The sequence below is a fragment of the Rhinoderma darwinii genome, unplaced genomic scaffold, assembly GCF_050947455.1.
Source record: "Rhinoderma darwinii isolate aRhiDar2 unplaced genomic scaffold, aRhiDar2.hap1 Scaffold_630, whole genome shotgun sequence".
In the NCBI taxonomy this organism is placed as follows: Eukaryota; Metazoa; Chordata; class Amphibia; order Anura; family Rhinodermatidae; genus Rhinoderma; species Rhinoderma darwinii.
Window position 1 is genome coordinate 1 of NW_027464186.1, and position 17431 is coordinate 17431.

At 47.7% G+C, this 17431-nt stretch overlaps 12 non-coding genes across 12 annotated transcripts; all 12 read left to right on the forward strand.

The window, feature by feature from the left end:
- The first annotated feature begins 24 nt into the window (after positions 1–24).
- On the forward strand, positions 25–215 carry LOC142726645 (U2 spliceosomal RNA). The gene has a single exon (XR_012876907.1). It is a non-coding gene; the product is annotated as a U2 spliceosomal RNA (small nuclear RNA).
- A 1285-nt stretch (positions 216–1500) lies between these two features.
- On the forward strand, positions 1501–1691 carry LOC142726706 (U2 spliceosomal RNA). Its single transcript, XR_012876962.1, has one exon. It is a non-coding gene; the product is annotated as a U2 spliceosomal RNA (small nuclear RNA).
- A 1282-nt stretch (positions 1692–2973) lies between these two features.
- LOC142726718 (U2 spliceosomal RNA) lies at positions 2974–3164 on the forward strand. The gene has a single exon (XR_012876973.1). It is a non-coding gene; the product is annotated as a U2 spliceosomal RNA (small nuclear RNA).
- A 1280-nt stretch (positions 3165–4444) lies between these two features.
- LOC142726730 (U2 spliceosomal RNA) lies at positions 4445–4635 on the forward strand. The gene has a single exon (XR_012876984.1). It is a non-coding gene; the product is annotated as a U2 spliceosomal RNA (small nuclear RNA).
- Positions 4636–5915: 1280 nt separating this feature from the next.
- LOC142726742 (U2 spliceosomal RNA) lies at positions 5916–6106 on the forward strand. The gene has a single exon (XR_012876995.1). It is a non-coding gene; the product is annotated as a U2 spliceosomal RNA (small nuclear RNA).
- A 1292-nt stretch (positions 6107–7398) lies between these two features.
- Positions 7399–7589, forward strand: LOC142726651 (U2 spliceosomal RNA). The gene has a single exon (XR_012876913.1). It is a non-coding gene; the product is annotated as a U2 spliceosomal RNA (small nuclear RNA).
- Positions 7590–8885: 1296 nt separating this feature from the next.
- On the forward strand, positions 8886–9076 carry LOC142726663 (U2 spliceosomal RNA). The gene has a single exon (XR_012876924.1). It is a non-coding gene; the product is annotated as a U2 spliceosomal RNA (small nuclear RNA).
- Positions 9077–10364: 1288 nt separating this feature from the next.
- Positions 10365–10555, forward strand: LOC142726675 (U2 spliceosomal RNA). The gene has a single exon (XR_012876935.1). It is a non-coding gene; the product is annotated as a U2 spliceosomal RNA (small nuclear RNA).
- A 1280-nt stretch (positions 10556–11835) lies between these two features.
- LOC142726687 (U2 spliceosomal RNA) lies at positions 11836–12026 on the forward strand. Its single transcript, XR_012876946.1, has one exon. It is a non-coding gene; the product is annotated as a U2 spliceosomal RNA (small nuclear RNA).
- A 1288-nt stretch (positions 12027–13314) lies between these two features.
- LOC142726694 (U2 spliceosomal RNA) lies at positions 13315–13505 on the forward strand. The gene has a single exon (XR_012876951.1). It is a non-coding gene; the product is annotated as a U2 spliceosomal RNA (small nuclear RNA).
- A 1284-nt stretch (positions 13506–14789) lies between these two features.
- LOC142726699 (U2 spliceosomal RNA) lies at positions 14790–14980 on the forward strand. Its single transcript, XR_012876956.1, has one exon. It is a non-coding gene; the product is annotated as a U2 spliceosomal RNA (small nuclear RNA).
- Positions 14981–16276: 1296 nt separating this feature from the next.
- LOC142726701 (U2 spliceosomal RNA) lies at positions 16277–16467 on the forward strand. Its single transcript, XR_012876957.1, has one exon. It is a non-coding gene; the product is annotated as a U2 spliceosomal RNA (small nuclear RNA).
- Positions 16468–17431: the final 964 nt, after the last annotated feature.

Sequence of the window (17431 nt, forward strand, 5' to 3'; positions counted from 1 at the left end):
GGCAACGCGCGGCCCGTTCGGGTTATCGCTTCTCGGCCTTTTGGCTAAGATCAAGTGTAGTATCTGTTCTTATCAGTTTAATATCTGATACGTCCCCTATCTGGGGACCATATATTAAATGGATTTTTAGAACAGGGAGATGGAAATAGAGCTTGCTCTGTCCACTCCACGCATTGACCTGGTATTGCAGTATTTCCAGGACCGGTGCACCCTTTCCTTATGTGTTGACTAAAAGCAGATTCCAAAAGTGTTTTTTGTCTTTGCTATTGTTTCTGTCTTTCTGAAGGGATCTCCCCTTTTAATCCCATTATTTCAACACCTGTTGGACAATGCATGAGTGATAATGAGCTCATTGATTAAATGCAATTAATGAATAGATTGCCACCTCTTGTTGTGTGTCGTCTGTGTTTCTGTGTTTCCGGCATTTCACATTGGAACACCTCATTCACCTTCCTTGTCTTCTCTCCGCCCTCCCTTTTAGGTAAGTTAAAGAGCTGCACCTGAGCCAGCCACTTGATTGATTGATTGATTGATTGATTGATTGATTGATTGATTGATTGATGCAGCACAACAGTCAAATAGTGGAGTGGAGTAGGGGAACAGCAAACAGCCAATAAAGCAGCCCGCCCGCTCGCCTGCCCGCCACAATGGACCTACCTGTGTACACTAGATGGATGTGATGGAATGTACTGTCGTCCCTACATTTCAAGAAGAAGTAAGAATTGCAGTTGCAACAAAGCCTTGCTTGCCTACAAAGAGAGCAGCAATTTGGATTTGTTACTATGTTACCTAGAAGAATAACAAACTGTGCAAGGATGGAGGTTGTAGGAGCAAGGAGAAGTTGTCTGTAAAGTTGGTGGATGCCTATTTTCCATTTTGCAGTCCCTTGTCTCCCTCTTGTGGCCTCCTGGAGGCAACTAGCTGTGCAAAAAAAAGACAGCCTGGCGGCCGGCTGTTGCAGTGTTGCCCTCTCAGGCAACACTGAGTGACTGACTGAGCCTCACCGTCTTATATAAAGTTCAGACGGAACTTTGCACGTGTCATAGTGGAGCCCTCAGGATTCCAGAGCCAGCTTTCTGACATCATAATGGGGCCTCAGAGATAAAAGCCTGGGCCCAGGCAGTGTTGGTCAGTGCTGCTCAGCAGGCAGCACTGGACTGGACTGGATTACAGCTGATACAAGGTGTGAAGGAACAAGGGGTGGCTGTGGGCATGCACTTGCTGCCGCTGCCAGTGTTTATCTGCATGGCAGCAGGGCATTTGGGCGTTGCCAGGAAGGCGTTTTTATGTAGATTCCTCCTCTTTCAGCACTGCATTGTGGTGCAAGCAAAAGAAGCAAATCCTGTCTGGCTTCCTCTCCGGCCTTTATTCACCTCCCGTGTAGCTGTGAGTGTGTGAGCCTGCAGGGCCCCATGGAATTGCCTAGAAGTAGGCTGAATCGCTGCAAGGGCTGAACAGCAGTATCGGGCAGGCTCGGGCAACGCGCGGCCCGTTCGGGTTATCGCTTCTCGGCCTTTTGGCTAAGATCAAGTGTAGTATCTGTTCTTATCAGTTTAATATCTGATACGTCCCCTATCTGGGGACCATATATTAAATGGATTTTTAGAACAGGGAGATGGAAATAGAGCTTGCTCTGTCCACTCCACGCATTGACCTGGTATTGCAGTATTTCCAGGACCGGTGCACCCTTTCCTTATGTGTTGACTAAAAGCAGATTCCAAAAGTGTTTTTTGTCTTTGCTATTGTTTCTGTCTTTCTGAAGGGATCTCCCCTTTTAATCCCATTATTTCAACACCTGTTGGACAATGCATGAGTGATAATGAGCTCATTGATTAAATGCAATTAATGAATAGATTGCCACCTCTTGTTGTGTGTGTCGTCTGTGTTTCTGTGTTTCCGGCATTTCACATTGGAACACCTCATTCACCTTCCTTGTCTTCTCTCCGCCCTCCCTTTTAGGTAAGTTAAAGAGCTGCACCTGAGCCAGCCACTGATTGATTGATTGATTGATTGATTGATTGATTGATTGATTGATGCAGCACAACAGTCAAATAGTGGAGTGGAGTAGGGGAACAGCAAACAGCCAATAAAGCAGCCCGCCCGCTCGCCTGCCCGCCACAATGGACCTACCTGTGTACACTAGATGGATGTGATGGAATGTACTGTCGTCCCTACATTTCAAGAAGAAGTAAGAATTGCAGTTGCAACAAAGCCTTGCTTGCCTACAAAGAGAGCAGCAATTTGGATTTGTTACTATGTTACCTAGAAGAATAACAAACTGTGCAAGGATGGAGGTTGTAGGAGCAAGGAGAAGTTGTCTGTAAAGTTGGTGGATGCCTATTTTCCATTTTGCAGTCCCTTGTCTCCCTCTTGTGGCCTCCTGGAGGCAACTAGCTGTGCAAAAAAAAGACAGCCTGGCGGCCGGCTGTTGCAGTGTTGCCCTCTCAGGCAACACTGAGTGACTGACTGAGCCTCACCGTCTTATATAAAGTTCAGACGGAACTTTGCACGTGTCATAGTGGAGCCCTCAGGATTCCAGAGCCAGCTTTCTGACATCATAATGGGGCCTCAGAGATAAAAGCCTGGGCCCAGGCAGTGTTGGTCAGTGCTGCTCAGCAGGCAGCACTGGACTGGACTGGATTACAGCTGATACAAGGTGTGAAGGAACAAGGGGTGGCTGTGGGCATGCACTTGCTGCCGCTGCCAGTGTTTATCTGCATGGCAGCAGGGCATTTGGGCGTTGCCAGGAAGGCGTTTTTATGTAGATTCCTCCTCTTTCAGCACTGCATTGTGGTGCAAGCAAAAGAAGCAAATCCTGTCTGGCTTCCTCTCCGGCCTTTATTCACCTCCCGTGTAGCTGTGAGTGTGTGAGCCTGCAGGGCCCCATGGAATTGCCTAGAAGTAGGCTGAATCGCTGCAAGGGCTGAACAGCAGTATCGGGCAGGCTCGGGCAACGCGCGGCCCGTTCGGGTTATCGCTTCTCGGCCTTTTGGCTAAGATCAAGTGTAGTATCTGTTCTTATCAGTTTAATATCTGATACGTCCCCTATCTGGGGACCATATATTAAATGGATTTTTAGAACAGGGAGATGGAAATAGAGCTTGCTCTGTCCACTCCACGCATTGACCTGGTATTGCAGTATTTCCAGGACCGGTGCACCCTTTCCTTATGTGTTGACTAAAAGCAGATTCCAAAAGTGTTTTTTGTCTTTGCTATTGTTTCTGTCTTTCTGAAGGGATCTCCCCTTTTAATCCCATTATTTCAACACCTGTTGGACAATGCATGAGTGATAATGAGCTCATTGATTAAATGCAATTAATGAATAGATTGCCACCTCTTGTTGTGTGTCGTCTGTGTTTCTGTGTTTCCGGCATTTCACATTGGAACACCTCATTCACCTTCCTTGTCTTCTCTCCGCCCTCCCTTTTAGGTAAGTTAAATAGCTGCACCTGAGCCAGCCACTGATTGATTGATTGATTGATTGATTGATTGATTGATTGATTGATGCAGCACAACAGTCAAATAGTGGAGTGGAGTAGGGGAACAGCAAACAGCCAATAAAGCAGCCCGCCCGCTCGCCTGCCCGCCACAATGGACCTACCTGTGTACACTAGATGGATGTGATGGAATGTACTGTCGTCCCTACATTTCAAGAAGAAGCAAGAATTGCAGTTGCAACAAAGCCTTGCTTGCCTACAAAGAGAGCAGCAATTTGGATTTGTTACTATGTTACCTAGAAGAATAACAAACTGTGCAAGGATGGAGGTTGTAGGAGCAAGGAGAAGTTGTCTGTAAAGTTGGTGGATGCCTATTTTCCATTTTGCAGTCCCTTGTCTCCCTCTTGTGGCCTCCTGGAGGCAACTAGCTGTGCAAAAAAAAGACAGCCTGGCGGCCGGCTGTTGCAGTGTTGCCCTCTCAGGCAACACTGAGTGACTGACTGAGCCTCACCGTCTTATATAAAGTTCAGACGGAACTTTGCACGTGTCATAGTGGAGCCCTCAGGATTCCAGAGCCAGCTTTCTGACATCATAATGGGGCCTCAGAGATAAAAGCCTGGGCCCAGGCAGTGTTGGTCAGTGCTGCTCAGCAGGCAGCACTGGACTGGACTGGATTACAGCTGATACAAGGTGTGAAGGAACAAGGGGTGGCTGTGGGCATGCACTTGCTGCCGCTGCCAGTGTTTATCTGCATGGCAGCAGGGCATTTGGGCGTTGCCAGGAAGGCGTTTTTATGTAGATTCCTCCTCTTTCAGCACTGCATTGTGGTGCAAGCAAAAGAAGCAAATCCTGTCTGGCTTCCTCTCCGGCCTTTATTCACCTCCCGTGTAGCTGTGAGTGTGTGAGCCTGCAGGGCCCCATGGAATTGCCTAGAAGTAGGCTGAATCGCTGCAAGGGCTGAACAGCAGTATCGGGCAGGCTCGGGCAACGCGCGGCCCGTTCGGGTTATCGCTTCTCGGCCTTTTGGCTAAGATCAAGTGTAGTATCTGTTCTTATCAGTTTAATATCTGATACGTCCCCTATCTGGGGACCATATATTAAATGGATTTTTAGAACAGGGAGATGGAAATAGAGCTTGCTCTGTCCACTCCACGCATTGACCTGGTATTGCAGTATTTCCAGGACCGGTGCACCCTTTCCTTATGTGTTGACTAAAAGCAGATTCCAAAAGTGTTTTTTGTCTTTGCTATTGTTTCTGTCTTTCTGAAGGGATCTCCCCTTTTAATCCCATTATTTCAACACCTGTTGGACAATGCATGAGTGATAATGAGCTCATTGATTAAATGCAATTAATGAATAGATTGCCACCTCTTGTTGTGTGTCGTCTGTGTTTCTGTGTTTCCGGCATTTCACATTGGAACACCTCATTCACCTTCCTTGTCTTCTCTCCGCCCTCCCTTTTAGGTAAGTTAAAGAGCTGCACCTGAGCCAGCCACTGATTGATTGATTGATTGATTGATTGATTGATTGATTGATTGATGCAGCACAACAGTCAAATAGTGGAGTGGAGTAGGGGAACAGCAAACAGCCAATAAAGCAGCCCGCCCGCTCGCCTGCCCGCCACAATGGACCTACCTGTGTACACTAGATGGATGTGATGGAATGTACTGTCGTCCCTACATTTCAAGAAGAAGTAAGAATTGCAGTTGCAACAAAGCCTTGCTTGCCTACAAAGAGAGCAGCAATTTGGATTTGTTACTATGTTACCTAGAAGAATAACAAACTGTGCAAGGATGGAGGTTGTAGGAGCAAGGAGAAGTTGTCTGTAAAGTTGGTGGATGCCTATTTTCCATTTTGCAGTCCCTTGTCTCCCTCTTGTGGCCTTCTGGAGGCAACTAGCTGTGCAAAAAAAAGACAGCCTGGCGGCCGGCTGTTGCAGTGTTGCCCTCTCAGGCAACACTGAGTGACTGACTGAGCCTCACCGTCTTATATAAAGTTCAGACGGAACTTTGCACGTGTCATAGTGGAGCCCTCAGGATTCCAGAGCCAGCTTTCTGACATCATAATGGGGCCTCAGAGATAAAAGCCTGGGCCCAGGCAGTGTTGGTCAGTGCTGCTCAGCAGGCAGCACTGGACTGGACTGGATTACAGCTGATACAAGGTGTGAAGGAACAAGGGGTGGCTGTGGGCATGCACTTGCTGCCGCTGCCAGTGTTTATCTGCATGGCAGCAGGGCATTTGGGCGTTGCCAGGAAGGCGTTTTTATGTAGATTCCTCCTCTTTCAGCACTGCATTGTGGTGCAAGCAAAAGAAGCAAATCCTGTCTGGCTTCCTCTCCGGCCTTTATTCACCTCCCGTGTAGCTGTGAGTGTGTGAGCCTGCAGGGCCCCATGGAATTGCCTAGAAGTAGGCTGAATCGCTGCAAGGGCTGAACAGCAGTATCGGGCAGGCTCGGGCAACGCGCGGCCCGTTCGGGTTATCGCTTCTCGGCCTTTTGGCTAAGATCAAGTGTAGTATCTGTTCTTATCAGTTTAATATCTGATACGTCCCCTATCTGGGGACCATATATTAAATGGATTTTTAGAACAGGGAGATGGAAATAGAGCTTGCTCTGTCCACTCCACGCATTGACCTGGTATTGCAGTATTTCCAGGACCGGTGCACCCTTTCCTTATGTGTTGACTAAAAGCAGATTCCAAAAGTGTTTTTTGTCTTTGCTATTGTTTCTGTCTTTCTGAAGGGATCTCCCCTTTTAATCCCATTATTTCAACACCTGTTGGACAATGCATGAGTGATAATGCGCTCATTGATTAAATGCAATTAATGAATAGATTGCCACCTCTTGTTGTGTGTCGTCTGTGTTTCTGTGTTTCCGGCATTTCACATTGGAACACCTCATTCACCTTCCTTGTCTTCTCTCCGCCCTCCCTTTTAGGTAAGTTAAAGAGCTGCACCTGAGCCAGCCACTGATTGATTGATTGATTGATTGATTGATTGATTGATTGATTGATTGATTGATTGATGCAGCACAACAGTCAAATAGTGGAGTGGAGTAGGGGAACAGCAAACAGCCAATAAAGCAGCCCGCCCGCTCGCCTGCCCGCCACAATGGACCTACCTGTGTACACTAGATGGATGTGATGGAATGTACTGTCGTCCCTACATTTCAAGAAGAAGTAAGAATTGCAGTTGCAACAAAGCCTTGCTTGCCTACAAAGAGAGCAGCAATTTGGATTTGTTACTATGTTACCTAGAAGAATAACAAACTGTGCAAGGATGGAGGTTGTAGGAGCAAGGAGAAGTTGTCTGTAAAGTTGGTGGATGCCTATTTTCCATTTTGCAGTCCCTTGTCTCCCTCTTGTGGCCTCCTGGAGGCAACTAGCTGTGCAAAAAAAAGACAGCCTGGCGGCCGGCTGTTGCAGTGTTGCCCTCTCAGGCAACACTGAGTGACTGACTGAGCCTCACCGTCTTATATAAAGTTCAGACGGAACTTTGCACGTGTCATAGTGGAGCCCTCAGGATTCCAGAGCCAGCTTTCTGACATCATAATGGGGCCTCAGAGATAAAAGCCTGGGCCCAGGCAGTGTTGGTCAGTGCTGCTCAGCAGGCAGCACTGGACTGGACTGGATTACAGCTGATACAAGGTGTGAAGGAACAAGGGGTGGCTGTGGGCATGCACTTGCTGCCGCTGCCAGTGTTTATCTGCATGGCAGCAGGGCATTTGGGCGTTGCCAGGAAGGCGTTTTTATGTAGATTCCTCCTCTTTCAGCACTGCATTGTGGTGCAAGCAAAAGAAGCAAATCCTGTCTGGCTTCCTCTCCGGCCTTTATTCACCTCCCGTGTAGCTGTGAGTGTGTGAGCCTGCAGGGCCCCATGGAATTGCCTAGAAGTAGGCTGAATCGCTGCAAGGGCTGAACAGCAGTATCGGGCAGGCTCGGGCAACGCGCGGCCCGTTCGGGTTATCGCTTCTCGGCCTTTTGGCTAAGATCAAGTGTAGTATCTGTTCTTATCAGTTTAATATCTGATACGTCCCCTATCTGGGGACCATATATTAAATGGATTTTTAGAACAGGGAGATGGAAATAGAGCTTGCTCTGTCCACTCCACGCATTGACCTGGTATTGCAGTATTTCCAGGACCGGTGCACCCTTTCCTTATGTGTTGACTAAAAGCAGATTCCAAAAGTGTTTTTTGTCTTTGCTATTGTTTCTGTCTTTCTGAAGGGATCTCCCCTTTTAATCCCATTATTTCAACACCTGTTGGACAATGCATGAGTGATAATGAGCTCATTGATTAAATGCAATTAATGAATAGATTGCCACCTCTTGTTGTGTGTCGTCTGTGTTTCTGTGTTTCCGGCATTTCACATTGGAACACCTCATTCACCTTCCTTGTCTTCTCTCCGCCCTCCCTTTTAGGTAAGTTAAAGAGCTGCACCTGAGCCAGCCACTGATTGATTGATTGATTGATTGATTGATTGATTGATTGATTGATTGATTGATTGATTGATGCAGCACAACAGTCAAATAGTGGAGTGGAGTAGGGGAACAGCAAACAGCCAATAAAGCAGCCCGCCCGCTCGCCTGCCCGCCACAATGGACCTACCTGTGTACACTAGATGGATGTGATGGAATGTACTGTCGTCCCTACATTTCAAGAAGAAGTAAGAATTGCAGTTGCAACAAAGCCTTGCTTGCCTACAAAGAGAGCAGCAATTTGGATTTGTTACTATGTTACCTAGAAGAATAACAAACTGTGCAAGGATGGAGGTTGTAGGAGCAAGGAGAAGTTGTCTGTAAAGTTGGTGGATGCCTATTTTCCATTTTGCAGTCCCTTGTCTCCCTCTTGTGGCCTCCTGGAGGCAACTAGCTGTGCAAAAAAAAGACAGCCTGGCGGCCGGCTGTTGCAGTGTTGCCCTCTCAGGCAACACTGAGTGACTGACTGAGCCTCACCGTCTTATATAAAGTTCAGACGGAACTTTGCACGTGTCATAGTGGAGCCCTCAGGATTCCAGAGCCAGCTTTCTGACATCATAATGGGGCCTCAGAGATAAAAGCCTGGGCCCAGGCAGTGTTGGTCAGTGCTGCTCAGCAGGCAGCACTGGACTGGACTGGATTACAGCTGATACAAGGTGTGAAGGAACAAGGGGTGGCTGTGGGCATGCACTTGCTGCCGCTGCCAGTGTTTATCTGCATGGCAGCAGGGCATTTGGGCGTTGCCAGGAAGGCGTTTTTATGTAGATTCCTCCTCTTTCAGCACTGCATTGTGGTGCAAGCAAAAGAAGCAAATCCTGTCTGGCTTCCTCTCCGGCCTTTATTCACCTCCCGTGTAGCTGTGAGTGTGTGAGCCTGCAGGGCCCCATGGAATTGCCTAGAAGTAGGCTGAATCGCTGCAAGGGCTGAACAGCAGTATCGGGCAGGCTCGGGCAACGCGCGGCCCGTTCGGGTTATCGCTTCTCGGCCTTTTGGCTAAGATCAAGTGTAGTATCTGTTCTTATCAGTTTAATATCTGATACGTCCCCTATCTGGGGACCATATATTAAATGGATTTTTAGAACAGGGAGATGGAAATAGAGCTTGCTCTGTCCACTCCACGCATTGACCTGGTATTGCAGTATTTCCAGGACCGGTGCACCCTTTCCTTATGTGTTGACTAAAAGCAGATTCCAAAAGTGTTTTTTGTCTTTGCTATTGTTTCTGTCTTTCTGAAGGGATCTCCCCTTTTAATCCCATTATTTCAACACCTGTTGGACAATGCATGAGTGATAATGAGCTCATTGATTAAATGCAATTAATGAATAGATTGCCACCTCTTGTTGTGTGTCGTCTGTGTTTCTGTGTTTCCGGCATTTCACATTGGAACACCTCATTCACCTTCCTTGTCTTCTCTCCGCCCTCCCTTTTAGGTAAGTTAAAGAGCTGCACCTGAGCCAGCCACTGATTGATTGATTGATTGATTGATTGATTGATTGATTGATTGATTGATTGATGCAGCACAACAGTCAAATAGTGGAGTGGAGTAGGGGAACAGCAAACAGCCAATAAAGCAGCCCGCCCGCTCGCCTGCCCGCCACAATGGACCTACCTGTGTACACTAGATGGATGTGATGGAATGTACTGTCGTCCCTACATTTCAAGAAGAAGTAAGAATTGCAGTTGCAACAAAGCCTTGCTTGCCTACAAAGAGAGCAGCAATTTGGATTTGTTACTATGTTACCTAGAAGAATAACAAACTGTGCAAGGATGGAGGTTGTAGGAGCAAGGAGAAGTTGTCTGTAAAGTTGGTGGATGCCTATTTTCCATTTTGCAGTCCCTTGTCTCCCTCTTGTGGCCTCCTGGAGGCAACTAGCTGTGCAAAAAAAAGACAGCCTGGCGGCCGGCTGTTGCAGTGTTGCCCTCTCAGGCAACACTGAGTGACTGACTGAGCCTCACCGTCTTATATAAAGTTCAGACGGAACTTTGCACGTGTCATAGTGGAGCCCTCAGGATTCCAGAGCCAGCTTTCTGACATCATAATGGGGCCTCAGAGATAAAAGCCTGGGCCCAGGCAGTGTTGGTCAGTGCTGCTCAGCAGGCAGCACTGGACTGGACTGGATTACAGCTGATACAAGGTGTGAAGGAACAAGGGGTGGCTGTGGGCATGCACTTGCTGCCGCTGCCAGTGTTTATCTGCATGGCAGCAGGGCATTTGGGCGTTGCCAGGAAGGCGTTTTTATGTAGATTCCTCCTCTTTCAGCACTGCATTGTGGTGCAAGCAAAAGAAGCAAATCCTGTCTGGCTTCCTCTCCGGCCTTTATTCACCTCCCGTGTAGCTGTGAGTGTGTGAGCCTGCAGGGCCCCATGGAATTGCCTAGAAGTAGGCTGAATCGCTGCAAGGGCTGAACAGCAGTATCGGGCAGGCTCGGGCAACGCGCGGCCCGTTCGGGTTATCGCTTCTCGGCCTTTTGGCTAAGATCAAGTGTAGTATCTGTTCTTATCAGTTTAATATCTGATACGTCCCCTATCTGGGGACCATATATTAAATGGATTTTTAGAACAGGGAGATGGAAATAGAGCTTGCTCTGTCCACTCCACGCATTGACCTGGTATTGCAGTATTTCCAGGACCGGTGCACCCTTTCCTTATGTGTTGACTAAAAGCAGATTCCAAAAGTGTTTTTTGTCTTTGCTATTGTTTCTGTCTTTCTGAAGGGATCTCCCCTTTTAATCCCATTATTTCAACACCTGTTGGACAATGCATGAGTGATAATGAGCTCATTGATTAAATGCAATTAATGAATAGATTGCCACCTCTTGTTGTGTGTCGTCTGTGTTTCTGTGTTTCCGGCATTTCACATTGGAACACCTCATTCACCTTCCTTGTCTTCTCTCCGCCCTCCCTTTTAGGTAAGTTAAAGAGCTGCACCTGAGCCAGCCACTGATTGATTGATTGATTGATTGATTGATTGATTGATTGATTGATGCAGCACAACAGTCAAATAGTGGAGTGGAGTAGGGGAACAGCAAACAGCCAATAAAGCAGCCCGCCCGCTCGCCTGCCCGCCACAATGGACCTACCTGTGTACACTAGATGGATGTGATGGAATGTACTGTCGTCCCTACATTTCAAGAAGAAGTAAGAATTGCAGTTGCAACAAAGCCTTGCTTGCCTACAAAGAGAGCAGCAATTTGGATTTGTTACTATGTTACCTAGAAGAATAACAAACTGTGCAAGGATGGAGGTTGTAGGAGCAAGGAGAAGTTGTCTGTAAAGTTGGTGGATGCCTATTTTCCATTTTGCAGTCCCTTGTCTCCCTCTTGTGGCCTCCTGGAGGCAACTAGCTGTGCAAAAAAAAGACAGCCTGGCGGCCGGCTGTTGCAGTGTTGCCCTCTCAGGCAACACTGAGTGACTGACTGAGCCTCACCGTCTTATATAAAGTTCAGACGGAACTTTGCACGTGTCATAGTGGAGCCCTCAGGATTCCAGAGCCAGCTTTCTGACATCATAATGGGGCCTCAGAGATAAAAGCCTGGGCCCAGGCAGTGTTGGTCAGTGCTGCTCAGCAGGCAGCACTGGACTGGACTGGATTACAGCTGATACAAGGTGTGAAGGAACAAGGGGTGGCTGTGGGCATGCACTTGCTGCCGCTGCCAGTGTTTATCTGCATGGCAGCAGGGCATTTGGGCGTTGCCAGGAAGGCGTTTTTATGTAGATTCCTCCTCTTTCAGCACTGCATTGTGGTGCAAGCAAAAGAAGCAAATCCTGTCTGGCTTCCTCTCCGGCCTTTATTCACCTCCCGTGTAGCTGTGAGTGTGTGAGCCTGCAGGGCCCCATGGAATTGCCTAGAAGTAGGCTGAATCGCTGCAAGGGCTGAACAGCAGTATCGGGCAGGCTCGGGCAACGCGCGGCCCGTTCGGGTTATCGCTTCTCGGCCTTTTGGCTAAGATCAAGTGTAGTATCTGTTCTTATCAGTTTAATATCTGATACGTCCCCTATCTGGGGACCATATATTAAATGGATTTTTAGAACAGGGAGATGGAAATAGAGCTTGCTCTGTCCACTCCACGCATTGACCTGGTATTGCAGTATTTCCAGGACCGGTGCACCCTTTCCTTATGTGTTGACTAAAAGCAGATTCCAAAAGTGTTTTTTGTCTTTGCTATTGTTTCTGTCTTTCTGAAGGGATCTCCCCTTTTAATCCCATTATTTCAACACCTGTTGGACAATGCATGAGTGATAATGAGCTCATTGATTAAATGCAATTAATGAATAGATTGCCACCTCTTGTTGTGTGTCGTCTGTGTTTCTGTGTTTCCGGCATTTCACATTGGAACACCTCATTCACCTTCCTTGTCTTCTCTCCGCCCTCCCTTTTAGGTAAGTTAAAGAGCTGCACCTGAGCCAGCCACTGATTGATTGATTGATTGATTGATTGATTGATTGATTGATTGATTGATTGATGCAGCACAACAGTCAAATAGTGGAGTGGAGTAGGGGAACAGCAAACAGCCAATAAAGCAGCCCGCCCGCTCGCCTGCCCGCCACAATGGACCTACCTGTGTACACTAGATGGATGTGATGGAATGTACTGTCGTCCCTACATTTCAAGAAGAAGTAAGAATTGCAGTTGCAACAAAGCCTTGCTTGCCTACAAAGAGAGCAGCAATTTGGATTTGTTACTATGTTACCTAGAAGAATAACAAACTGTGCAAGGATGGAGGTTGTAGGAGCAAGGAGAAGTTGTCTGTAAAGTTGGTGGATGCCTATTTTCCATTTTGCAGTCCCTTGTCTCCCTCTTGTGGCCTCCTGGAGGCAACTAGCTGTGCAAAAAAAAGACAGCCTGGCGGCCGGCTGTTGCAGTGTTGCCCTCTCAGGCAACACTGAGTGACTGACTGAGCCTCACCGTCTTATATAAAGTTCAGACGGAACTTTGCACGTGTCATAGTGGAGCCCTCAGGATTCCAGAGCCAGCTTTCTGACATCATAATGGGGCCTCAGAGATAAAAGCCTGGGCCCAGGCAGTGTTGGTCAGTGCTGCTCAGCAGGCAGCACTGGACTGGACTGGATTACAGCTGATACAAGGTGTGAAGGAACAAGGGGTGGCTGTGGGCATGCACTTGCTGCCGCTGCCAGTGTTTATCTGCATGGCAGCAGGGCATTTGGGCGTTGCCAGGAAGGCGTTTTTATGTAGATTCCTCCTCTTTCAGCACTGCATTGTGGTGCAAGCAAAAGAAGCAAATCCTGTCTGGCTTCCTCTCCGGCCTTTATTCACCTCCCGTGTAGCTGTGAGTGTGTGAGCCTGCAGGGCCCCATGGAATTGCCTAGAAGTAGGCTGAATCGCTGCAAGGGCTGAACAGCAGTATCGGGCAGGCTCGGGCAACGCGCGGCCCGTTCGGGTTATCGCTTCTCGGCCTTTTGGCTAAGATCAAGTGTAGTATCTGTTCTTATCAGTTTAATATCTGATACGTCCCCTATCTGGGGACCATATATTAAATGGATTTTTAGAACAGGGAGATGGAAATAGAGCTTGCTCTGTCCACTCCACGCATTGACCTGGTATTGCAGTATTTCCAGGACTGGTGCACCCTTTCCTTATGTGTTGACTAAAAGCAGATTCCAAAAGTGTTTTTTGTCTTTGCTATTGTTTCTGTCTTTCTGAAGGGATCTCCCCTTTTAATCCCATTATTTCAACACCTGTTGGACAATGCATGAGTGATAATGAGCTCATTGATTAAATGCAATTAATGAATAGATTGCCACCTCTTGTTGTGTGTCGTCTGTGTTTCTGTGTTTCCGGCATTTCACATTGGAACACCTCATTCACCTTCCTTGTCTTCTCTCCGCCCTCCCTTTTAGGTAAGTTAAAGAGCTGCACCTGAGCCAGCCACTGATTGATTGATTGATTGATTGATTGATTGATTGATTGATTGATTGATGCAGCACAACAGTCAAATAGTGGAGTGGAGTAGGGGAACAGCAAACAGCCAATAAAGCAGCCCGCCCGCTCGCCTGCCCGCCACAATGGACCTACCTGTGTACACTAGATGGATGTGATGGAATGTACTGTCGTCCCTACATTTCAAGAAGAAGTAAGAATTGCAGTTGCAACAAAGCCTTGCTTGCCTACAAAGAGAGCAGCAATTTGGATTTGTTACTATGTTACCTAGAAGAATAACAAACTGTGCAAGGATGGAGGTTGTAGGAGCAAGGAGAAGTTGTCTGTAAAGTTGGTGGATGCCTATTTTCCATTTTGCAGTCCCTTGTCTCCCTCTTGTGGCCTCCTGGAGGCAACTAGCTGTGCAAAAAAAAGACAGCCTGGCGGCCGGCTGTTGCAGTGTTGCCCTCTCAGGCAACACTGAGTGACTGACTGAGCCTCACCGTCTTATATAAAGTTCAGACGGAACTTTGCACGTGTCATAGTGGAGCCCTCAGGATTCCAGAGCCAGCTTTCTGACATCATAATGGGGCCTCAGAGATAAAAGCCTGGGCCCAGGCAGTGTTGGTCAGTGCTGCTCAGCAGGCAGCACTGGACTGGACTGGATTACAGCTGATACAAGGTGTGAAGGAACAAGGGGTGGCTGTGGGCATGCACTTGCTGCCGCTGCCAGTGTTTATCTGCATGGCAGCAGGGCATTTGGGCGTTGCCAGGAAGGCGTTTTTATGTAGATTCCTCCTCTTTCAGCACTGCATTGTGGTGCAAGCAAAAGAAGCAAATCCTGTCTGGCTTCCTCTCCGGCCTTTATTCACCTCCCGTGTAGCTGTGAGTGTGTGAGCCTGCAGGGCCCCATGGAATTGCCTAGAAGTAGGCTGAATCGCTGCAAGGGCTGAACAGCAGTATCGGGCAGGCTCGGGCAACGCGCGGCCCGTTCGGGTTATCGCTTCTCGGCCTTTTGGCTAAGATCAAGTGTAGTATCTGTTCTTATCAGTTTAATATCTGATACGTCCCCTATCTGGGGACCATATATTAAATGGATTTTTAGAACAGGGAGATGGAAATAGAGCTTGCTCTGTCCACTCCACGCATTGACCTGGTATTGCAGTATTTCCAGGACCGGTGCACCCTTTCCTTATGTGTTGACTAAAAGCAGATTCCAAAAGTGTTTTTTGTCTTTGCTATTGTTTCTGTCTTTCTGAAGGGATCTCCCCTTTTAATCCCATTATTTCAACACCTGTTGGACAATGCATGAGTGATAATGAGCTCATTGATTAAATGCAATTAATGAATAGATTGCCACCTCTTGTTGTGTGTCGTCTGTGTTTCTGTGTTTCCGGCATTTCACATTGGAACACCTCATTCACCTTCCTTGTCTTCTCTCCGCCCTCCCTTTTAGGTAAGTTAAAGAGCTGCACCTGAGCCAGCCACTGATTGATTGATTGATTGATTGATTGATTGATTGATTGATTGATTGATTGATTGATTGATGCAGCACAACAGTCAAATAGTGGAGTGGAGTAGGGGAACAGCAAACAGCCAATAAAGCAGCCCGCCCGCTCGCCTGCCCGCCACAATGGACCTACCTGTGTACACTAGATGGATGTGATGGAATGTACTGTCGTCCCTACATTTCAAGAAGAAGTAAGAATTGCAGTTGCAACAAAGCCTTGCTTGCCTACAAAGAGAGCAGCAATTTGGATTTGTTACTATGTTACCTAGAAGAATAACAAACTGTGCAAGGATGGAGGTTGTAGGAGCAAGGAGAAGTTGTCTGTAAAGTTGGTGGATGCCTATTTTCCATTTTGCAGTCCCTTGTCTCCCTCTTGTGGCCTCCTGGAGGCAACTAGCTGTGCAAAAAAAAGACAGCCTGGCGGCCGGCTGTTGCAGTGTTGCCCTCTCAGGCAACACTGAGTGACTGACTGAGCCTCACCGTCTTATATAAAGTTCAGACGGAACTTTGCACGTGTCATAGTGGAGCCCTCAGGATTCCAGAGCCAGCTTTCTGACATCATAATGGGGCCTCAGAGATAAAAGCCTGGGCCCAGGCAGTGTTGGTCAGTGCTGCTCAGCAGGCAGCACTGGACTGGACTGGATTACAGCTGATACAAGGTGTGAAGGAACAAGGGGTGGCTGTGGGCATGCACTTGCTGCCGCTGCCAGTGTTTATCTGCATGGCAGCAGGGCATTTGGGCGTTGCCAGGAAGGCGTTTTTATGTAGATTCCTCCTCTTTCAGCACTGCATTGTGGTGCAAGCAAAAGAAGCAAATCCTGTCTGGCTTCCTCTCCGGCCTTTATTCACCTCCCGTGTAGCTGTGAGTGTGTGAGCCTGCAGGGCCCCATGGAATTGCCTAGAAGTAGGCTGAATCGCTGCAAGGGCTGAACAGCAGTATCGGGCAGGCTCGGGCAACGCGCGGCCCGTTCGGGTTATCGCTTCTCGGCCTTTTGGCTAAGATCAAGTGTAGTATCTGTTCTTATCAGTTTAATATCTGATACGTCCCCTATCTGGGGACCATATATTAAATGGATTTTTAGAACAGGGAGATGGAAATAGAGCTTGCTCTGTCCACTCCACGCATTGACCTGGTATTGCAGTATTTCCAGGACCGGTGCACCCTTTCCTTATGTGTTGACTAAAAGCAGATTCCAAAAGTGTTTTTTGTCTTTGCTATTGTTTCTGTCTTTCTGAAGGGATCTCCCCTTTTAATCCCATTATTTCAACACCTGTTGGACAATGCATGAGTGATAATGAGCTCATTGATTAAATGCAATTAATGAATAGATTGCCACCTCTTGTTGTGTGTCGTCTGTGTTTCTGTGTTTCCGGCATTTCACATTGGAACACCTCATTCACCTTCCTTGTCTTCTCTCCGCCCTCCCTTTTAGGTAAGTTAAAGAGCTGCACCTGAGCCAGCCACTGATTGATTGATTGATTGATTGATTGATTGATTGATTGATTGATTGATTGATGCAGCACAACAGTCAAATAGTGGAGTGGAGTAGGGGAACAGCAAACAGCCAATAAAGCAGCCCGCCCGCTCGCCTGCCCGCCACAATGGACCTACCTGTGTACACTAGATGGATGTGATGGAATGTACTGTCGTCCCTACATTTCAAGAAGAAGTAAGAATTGCAGTTGCAACAAAGCCTTGCTTGCCTACAAAGAGAGCAGCAATTTGGATTTGTTACTATGTTACCTAGAAGAATAACAAACTGTGCAAGGATGGAGGTTGTAGGAGCAAGGAGAAGTTGTCTGTAAAGTTGGTGGATGCCTATTTTCCATTTTGCAGTCCCTTGTCTCCCTCTTGTGGCCTCCTGGAGGCAACTAGCTGTGCAAAAAAAAGACAGCCTGGCGGCCGGCTGTTGCAGTGTTGCCCTCTCAGGCAACACTGAGTGACTGACTGAGCCTCACCGTCTTATATAAAGTTCAGACGGAACTTTGCACGTGTCATAGTGGAGCCCTCAGGATTCCAGAGCCAGCTTTCTGACATCATAATGGGGCCTCAGAGATAAAAGCCTGGGCCCAGGCAGTGTTGGTCAGTGCTGCTCAGCAGGCAGCACTGGACTGGACTGGATTACAGCTG